The following is a 9,078-nucleotide window of genomic DNA, read 5'->3' on the forward strand; positions in this document are numbered from 1 at the left end:
CATAATGTTGTGCAACCATCACCACTGCCTGTCTCCATAACTCCTTCCATCTTATAAGACTGAAATTCTCTACCCCTATTAAACAATTAACTCCCCATCCTCCCCCCATCCCAGCCCCTGGCAACTACCATTCTACTTTCTGTCTCTATGATTTTGATTAAGTACCTCATATAAGTGGAACTATACAGTGTTTGTCTTTTTGGACTGGCTTATTTCTATACTTAGGTATTTTAATGCATCCTTAAATTTATACACATGATGACATGCTGCCTAGGCTTTTCTTGAAAATAATCTGGAAGCACGGTAGGATGGAGAGAGTGGACAGGAGTAAATGAAACAAGATAGGCCATGGGTTGACAACTGTTGAAGCTCGGTGATAGGTACATGGGAGTTCATTATTCTCTCAAATATCCTTCTACTTTTGTATGAGTTTGAATTTACCATAATAAAACCTCTTTCAAAGAGCAAAGGCAAAATAAAAATCTTTCCAAGCAACAAAGAAAGATAATAAAGAAGCAGGAGGAGGTTACAATCATTTGGGTGGAGGATGGTGATCCCATTAAGAGAGCATGAGAAACCATTGGGGTGGAACGGTGATGAGTTGAGATTTGCACGTATTGACTTTGAGATGCCATACCCCCTCATTTAAACATCCATCACAAATCAGTGCATCTTGGAAAGAGCATATCGGGGTCATTTAAGAAAAACTTCAAAATGAAGCAAACAAACCATTTCCAACACTACCATGGAGAGCTCCCTCCTTTATGCTTCCTATGCAGGAAAGTCAGTGTTTCTCTCCTCCCTAGGTTTCCCGGCCATAAGTTAGTTCCGTATCTGGGACAGCTTCCCCAGTCCTGTGGTGACTGAAATGCGACTCAGTATTTGGTACCTTAGACACCATCAAAGAAGGGAGGAGACCTTGGCAGGGGGACCAGGAAGGCTTTTCAGAGTAAACAATTCACCTCACCTGACAGAGAGAAACTGAGGCTCAGAGAGAGCTGAAGTTGCCCACCAAACAGAGCTCCTTCATGTTACAGCCACCAGCAGAGCTCAGAGCTGAGAGTTCTCAGCTGAGAGGGACTGGGCCAAGGAGGCAAAAGATAAGTAGCATCTTAAGCTAGGAACCTACTGAAGCCTTGTTCACCCCAAGTCCTCTGGTCACCCTATGGAAAATCCGCAGCCCCTAGCAATACTGAACAATTCAAGTCTAGGAGAAGTGAGATCTGTGGGACATCAACACTTGCAACTCTCTCCATCTCCCATCCCTAAACCTCAGCACCTACAAAATGGGGCCCCTCCTCCTGACCTCACACTGAGGAGCCCCCACCATCCATCCAGGCACCCAGGCAGAAACCAAAGGGGCCTAACTGATGATATGTCCAATCCCCCACACCTCACAAGATCCATCAATTATTTACTGAGCACCTGCCATGTGCCAGGCACCCTTCTATTGTTGAGAACATGTCAATAAACAAAACAGATGAAATCCCTGCCCTTGTGGAGCTTACACTGTAGTAGAGGGAGACAGGCAATAACCGTAACAAGTAAGTTAATGATGTGGCATATTAGAAAGTAGAGGTAGTAGGGATTGGGGTGCTGGGTGGGAAGAAGTCCATCACTAAGACCATATCTGTATCCTCCCTGCCCTGGTCCAGGCCTTCTCTTCTCTCTCCTGGACCACCATAGCAGCCTCCTCTCTGCCCTCCCTCCCTCACCTGGCCCCCACTTACCCATCCTAGAGTCAAGCGCATCTTCCTCAGTCCCAGATCTGATCATTGCCACTCCCTGTGTAAAACCCTCTTATTACAAATCCCTCCAGGACCTGGACTTGTACAGTGCCTGCCTGCTCAGCTTCATCACCATGCACCACCCTGCCCTCCAACCACACGAGGGGACACGCCATCCCTGCCCCTCCTGCAGAAACACCAGCCCCCACTGGGTCCTAAATTCTACAACAACCATCCTCAGACCAGTTTTCCTTTTGCTAATGAATCCTACCCCAAGATGGCCTGGGAGCTCTGGGTTTCCAGAGGCTGCAGAAGATCAAAAACCACAGCCTCTGCCTTATGTTGGGCTTCTAGAAACAGACTCTAAAGTAAGGAGTCATTTCATGAAGAAGGCTTACTGGGGAGTGCTCTCTGGTGTCACACCTGTAACTGGGCAGAGGGACAAGATGACCCATAAAGAATTGCAACTAATCCCACAGAAGAGCTTTGAAGCTGGGATGACCCCTCGGAATTGTCCCAAATTAAGGAAAGCGGATTGAGCTTGCATATCCCTCCATCAGCCAGTCATTAGCCAGAACAATCATCAAGATGAAGCATGCACTGGAATAAAGCAGTTCTTGGGCAGCCCCGGTGGCGCAGCGGTTTAGTGCCGCCTGCAGCCCTGGGTGTGATCCTGGAGACCCTGGATCGAGTCCCATGTCGGGCTCTCTGCATGGGGCCTGCTTCTCCCTCTGCCTGTGTCTCTGCCTCTCATTCTCTCTGTGTGTCTCTATGAATAAGTAAATAAAATCTTTTTTTTAAAAAAAAGGAATAAAGCAGTTCTTGTAGCCAAAGACAACCTCCAGTGAGGCATCAGCAACCAACACTCCCAGCAGCAAGCGGGTGTCGACTCCAGGAAGGGGCTCTGGGCACAGTACCACAGTATCCACTACAGCCCCTACCAGACCTGAGTTTGAGACTTGCTTCTGTCAATACTAGCTGAATGGCCTTTGTGGAGATAAAAGTAGGGTCTACTACTCCCTGAAGGTTGAGAGTCTTAAATAAGAGAATTATCTGGATAAAAATGGCAGTTTGAACTCTAATGCTTATTTTTTCTCCCTCTCTATACCTCCTCCCCTAAAAATGACAGTGGAAAGGAGAAGATATAAACCCAGAGGATAGGAAGAAAGGAAAAGGAGTCATTAATGGATGAGAGAGTTCAACAGATTTCTTTAAGATTGAAAGGGGATAGAGGAGTGAGTAGTACTTATTTGGCAGAATGCTGGAACCCACAACATAACCTAAGCTCTCATGCTCCACCACCACCCAATGAGGATGTTCAGAACAGCCACACTCACCATTCTCCATACAAACTTTATGGGCTAGATACCCTCGTCTGGCAGGATGTTCCTGAAAATGCCCCTTTACATCTCCTCTAGTTAATCTGTCTGCCTTCCCAGAAACAATTGCTTATTCCCAAACCTGTTTATGCCAGTTATTCTTGCTTTTGTAATTATGTGATTCAATTTAATATTAATAAACCAATAAAATACGATTGTAAAAAGGGAGTTGTTTCTTGAAAACTAAGTTGAAATACTCAGTGAAGGCAGATTGTTAAAAAAAAATGTTCAGATGAGTTACAGACAAGCAATTGTAACAGATTGGGAGGAAATTATATAAATCTAGAAGGAATCTGTATTCAGATCATTCCATAAGTTCCTGATCTATAAAATAAGCTGAACCAGGAAATGATAGACAATGCTTTATGCACTGAGGTTTGTGCAAGAAAGACCTTATAGAATTCCAGTTAACAGACCCATACTCAAAGAAAGGGGAGGAGGCACCTGTAGGTTTTAAGTTAAAATAAAATGTTTACAATGTCTTTCATTTTTTAATGATTTCTCATTTGAAATAATTCTTTCAATGAAAAACTTGCACTAGTTTCTACTGACCTAGACAAGACCTGTAAAAGATGTATCAATGAGGTGGGAAGGGGCTGGGGGTGGTGGTGGTAAGAGATGAAATTTTCAGGCTAGAAAGGCCTGAAAATCTGTCCTCACTAATCTGCCCTGAAAATCTGCCTGGGGAACAGTTACACTCGCAGCGCTCTTCCCTACTTTATAGAGAATGTGGCTATAGTGACCCCCCAGAACTTCACTATGTTCCAGGCTAAGAGTTTATGTATATGAACTCAACAGGCCATAGGCTAATATTCTTATTAGGTCTAGTTCACGGTTGGAAACTGAGGCACAGAGAGATTAAGTGACTTGTCCGAGGTCATATAGCTACTCAGTGGCAGAGCTGGGATTCAAACCCAGATCGTCTAGGTCCAGAATCCATCCTCTTAACCATACCCATTCTCTTAACCACATCCATCCTGCTCTACTGCAGAAACAGAGCAGTGCCAGAGGAAAAGCCTCACCTTGTTAATAATGATGACCAAAAGACCAGGCCCTGCCTAGCCCACCTGAAGAGAAACTGAGCCATCTGCCTTCACAGCACACCCAATGTCAGGCAACTTCCTGGACCCTTATCCTTAACTATGGACAAAAGCCTAGGAACACTGAACATCAGAGAACCCTTGATTGGTGAAGAGGGACACAGAGCCAAAGTTAGACCAATAAACTAGCCAAACCAGCAGAGAAACCTAAGGATACGGAGATAAGTGAGCGCACAGGAGGGGGAAGACACTAAGTAATAAAGTCAGAGAGATAAATAAAGAGGCTGTATCTGTGTTGGGGTGGGGGGAGGAGAGAGGCAGAGAACAAATAAGAACTCATGTAAATTTAAAAATAAAATATCTGAAATAAAAAATTCAATGGAAGAATCAAGACATAAATTCAAGGAAATAATCTAGAGAGTAGAACAGAAAGATAAGGCCAAGGGAAAAAGAAAAGAGACCTGGAAGATCAATCCTAGAGGCTCTGGATCCACCTCCTAGGAGTTCCAGAGAGGACACAGAGAGAAGCAATTATTAATTTTTTTTTTTTTAAATTTCGTGGCACTGAAGGACACAAGTCTCCAGGTTGAAAAGACCCATCTGGGCCCTGGCACAATGAATGACAAAAGTCACCAATATGTCACATGGGTTTAGAAATTCCAGAATTCCAAGGACAAAAAGAAAATCCTAAAATACTGAAAGAGAACAGTTACATACAAAGAGAAATCACAAGGCGTGAGACTTCTGAAGGGTAATAGGTGCAGAAGACAGTGGAGCAGAACACGGACACTCTAAAGGAGAATCCTTTCCAACCAGAATTCTCTGCCTCGCTGAATCACTGACCAAGTACAAGGGTAGGATATAGATTAAGTCCACATACATGAAAATGTCCCACCTCTGACCAATTTCTTAGGAAGCAACTGGAGTTTCCAAAGGCAGAGAGTAAGGAGACAGAGGACGAAGAAACAGGGAGTGGGAGAAAGCGCTGGAGGGGAGAGCTGCTGCGGACAGCTGGGCGCTGTGGTCTAGAGGGTACAGCCCTGGGAGAATGACGGAATTTTTGTGTGGGAAGAGAAGTGGCGGCAGTTCTGACAGAGCTTTTGGGGGAATAAAGAGCCACATTTTCCGAATAGGAATGCGGATGGCTGAGTTACCTAAAAATAGTGCTCCGGGCACTGCGGGCAGGAGGGCGGGGCTGCGACCCCGCTGATTCCTGGATTCCAGCAGGAGGGCGACAGAAGTCTGAAGGTGGGAAGGTAGGAAGGAGGTAGCGGTATAAGCGCGTGAATTATGTAATTATGTAGGTAAACATCAGAAAATACAAATTAAAAAGCTAAACTCGCAGCTGCTCCCAGGGTGCGGAGCTGGGAGGCGGCCTGAGCGAGCAGCGTCTGGCCATTTTTCAATAAAAGCCTTTGGAGTTGCATCTGGCCCGAGCCTCAGACTGCGCGGAGCACTTTCACGTGTGAGGCTCCCGGCTTCTTCGGGCCGCTCCCTCCAGGGGCGGGAACCAGCCGCCGGGGCCGCGACCCCTCAAGGTCACAGGAGGCCTGACCCCCCCGCGCGCCCGCTGAGACGCCGCAGCGCGGTCCCCACCCACGGACCGAGCCCGAGACTCGCTCCCAGCCCCGCCGCCGCAGCCCGGCCCTCCGAGCGCGGCCACGCGGGCGGGGGGCGCTGCCGGACTCGGGCCGCCGGCCCCTGGGTGCCCGCCGCGTCCACACCGTCCTGGGGAAGACGCGCGGCAGAGCCGCGCGCGGTGCAGCAGCGCCCCCTGCCGGACGCCGGGTGCCCTGCGCCCTCAGCCCTGTGGCCTTGCGCCCCTGCGCCCTGCTCCCTGCGCCCTGAGCCTTGCTCCCTGCTCCGTGCTCATTGCTCCCTGCTCCCTGCGCTCCTGCGCCCTGCTCCCTGAGCCCTGCTCCCTGCGCCCTGTGCCCTGCTCCCTCTATGCCCTGCTCCCTGCTCCCTGCACCCCTGCGCCCTGCTCTCTGAGCCCTGCTCCCTGCGCCCTGCGCCCTGCTCCTTGCTCCCTGCTCCCTGCTCCCTACGCCCTGCTCCCTGCACCCCTGCGCCCTGCTCCCTGCGCCCTGCTCCCTGCAGCCCTGCAGCTCTGCGCCGCGCTCGAGAAGGCTTGGGCCCCCGCCCACGCGGCAATCCGGGAGGCTGTGACCCGGGCTGACGCCCTCGGGGTGGCCTGTGGCCCGGCAGCGCCGTAATCACAGAGGCATCATCCTAAAACCAGGGGACGCGCCGGCCGCCGGAGCCTCCTCCTTGGACGGACACTAGAACTAGAGGGGGCCGACGGTCGGCCCGAGGTCACACAGCAGTCTAGTACTCCCGGACCCGGACCCAGACGTCCTGCGGACCCTCCCGGGGGCCCGGACCTCCTGGTTTCCACAACCCCTTGAATGGGCCTCTTGGCCTTCGAGAAAGAGCAGGGGACAAAGGGAGTTCAGTCCCGCCCTGGACGACCTTGGGAGGGGCCTCCGCCCTATGCCGGGGCTTGGGTCAGGCCTCGGGAATGACCCCTCGGGTCCGCCCTGGGGTGTCTGACCCCCCTGGATCCGGCCTCGGGGCGTCTGACCCCCGGAGTCCTCCCCGCGCCCAGTCCCCGGGGCGTCCGCGCCTCTCAGCCGCTCACCCTGGGCCCACGGCGGCCGCGGCTGACCCCTGCTGGCCCGGCCCAGGGGGCCCCCACGCCCCGACCGCGGCCCCCGTGGCCCCGACGCGACCCCCCGTGGCCGCGCCCGCCGGCCTGGTGAGCTCAGCCGCCCAGCCGGGAGCCTCAGGCGTGGGAGCCCGGGAGCCCACGGGGACTGGGGGAGCCCACGGGGACTGGGCGGCCTGACACCCTTCGCAGACGCAGGTTCCAGATGAGGAGAGGCCTAGGCTGTGCCTCCAGTTCCTCAGGAGGTGACCCGGGGGGGGGGGGGGGGTGTTAAGAGCCTTGAGTCCAGAGCCCCACTGCCCGGGTTTAAGTGGCACCTGTGGCCCTCCTCAGCTGTGTGACCTTGCATAAGTCACCAAAACTCTGTCTCCATTTTTGCCACCAGAATTGGGACAATACACCTTATGTATCTGAACCCGTTTAGCCACACAGCCACCTATTCTGAAGTAGGTGCGGTTATCCCCGTTTAACAGTGAAGCACAGAAAGGCTAAGTAACTGAACCAAGGTCACACAGAAAAGAGCCACTGGAGCGAGGACAGAAATCCAGGTTGTCTAGCTCGGAGGTCACTGCACTCAACTGCCATACTACCCTGGGGTGATAGCAGCACCCGGGTTACAGTATGGTGGTGAGGATTTTATGAGCCAATATATGTAAAGCACTCAGAACGGTGCCTGGCACGTGGCAAGCCCACGTCATTGTTACCGTGATTGTTTGCTGAACACCTACTGTGTGCGAGCACAGTACTAGACACCTGGGCGACAGCAGGGCACAGGCTGACCCCACCGCTGCCCTCATGAGGCTGCCAGCCTAGCAGAGACATGGGACAAGCCTGAGGATCATGCAAGGTACTGAGAGGATTCCAGGCCAGAGGGTGGCCCAGACCCAAACAGAGCCTCTGACCCTGGGGCTGGCAGAGGAAAGTGCTAGAGGCAGGAGTCCAGGACACAGAGATCCCTCTCCTTTTTTTAAATTGTATTTATTTATTCATGAGAGACGCAGAGACATGGGCAGAGGGAGAAGCAGGCTCCTCGAAGGGGGAGCCCAATGAAGGACTCGATCCCAGGACCCGGGATCACGACCTGAGCCAGAGGCAGATGCTCAACCACTGAGCCACCCGGGGCCCCAGACCCAGATCCCAGAGTAGGAAACAAACACGTCGAGCCAGGGCTGAAAAAAATGCTCAGGGCCCGGGAGGTGAGGTATCAGCCGGGCACAGGTGAGATGGGGTAAGGGCTCTCCCATGGCAGCCCTGGCCTCCTACCTGCCTGGCGGTCCTCGAGTCCTCGCCTCCTAAGTCCAGGAATCACCTGCAGGTTGGTTTTGATTCACAGACAAGTCCTCTTGGTCCAGAGTCCCACTCCCACGGTGCAGAGGAAAGCTTTGCTCTGTGAGAGCTGAAGGGAAGGGGGCTCCCTCAGGAGGCAGAGGACCAAACCCCTTTCAGAGGTTGCAGGGAGCTCGTCGAGGGCAAAGGTGCAGGGAGGGCAGTGGGACAGGCCGGCTTTTCTGCTTCTGCCCACTGATGAAACTGCTCTTTCACAATGTCCGTGCTGGTGCCTCGTGGGGGCCTAAGTGGACCCGTGTCCCCTGCTGCCAACCTGTTTCATCAGAATGTTTTCCCACTGGCTGCAGATTGCAGCAGCTTGTAGGAGGGGACACTGTAATAAGGTTAGGGGTGATGCTAGGGCTCAGGGCCCTCTGAGAACTGGCAGGACTTCCAAGGGAGGAGAAAGGAGCAGCATTTGCTGAGCGTCTCTTACGTCAGCCCTTAGTAGGTACTTTACCTTTAGGGCTGATCTACCTTTAATCCTCATCGCAGCCCTGCCAGGTAAAGATGGTATTTGCTATTCCCTGTTTCCTATGGGACAGAACCAAGACTCCTGAGGTGGCATCACTTACCCAAGGTTACGGGGCTGACCAAATGCAGAGGCCAGTTGAAGTCTAGTCAGGGTGACCCTGAAAGGGGAACCTTGCCCACCACATTCCTGCACTTTCTTAGAGAAACCCGGCTGGCGGCTGGTGGAGGGGTGCTGTGAGGACAGCAGGTCATGGGGAGGGAAGAGACCAGGGAGGAGGGGTTTAGGCATGGTGGCAAAGGCAGAGAAAGGCAGGTTAGCCTCAGTGTCTCCCCCAAGGTCTCCATTTTCTCCCCAGGCCACACAAAATCAGCTTGGCTGGGGCCTCCCGCCTCTGCAGGGTATTTTTAAAACCACCCACCTCTAAACTCCTCTGTTCCTGTGCTTTAAAGTTCCTCTGAAAAGT

At 52.2% G+C, this 9,078-nt stretch overlaps 1 long non-coding RNA gene across 3 annotated transcripts in view; it reads right to left on the reverse strand.

Moving 5' to 3' along the window:
- LOC121481327 overlaps nucleotides 1–8,317 on the reverse strand; it is a 117,054-nt gene extending 108,737 nt beyond the window's left edge. For all 3 annotated transcript variants that reach the window (XR_005985259.1, XR_005985258.1, XR_005985257.1), the window contains exon 1: nucleotides 8,078–8,317. This is a non-coding gene — a long non-coding RNA (uncharacterized LOC121481327). The remainder of the gene's footprint in view (nucleotides 1–8,077) is intronic.
- Between the last annotated feature and the right edge of the window lie 761 nt (nucleotides 8,318–9,078).

This window comes from Vulpes lagopus, chromosome 23 (genome assembly GCF_018345385.1).
Source record: "Vulpes lagopus strain Blue_001 chromosome 23, ASM1834538v1, whole genome shotgun sequence".
Classification (NCBI taxonomy): Eukaryota; Metazoa; Chordata; class Mammalia; order Carnivora; family Canidae; genus Vulpes; species Vulpes lagopus.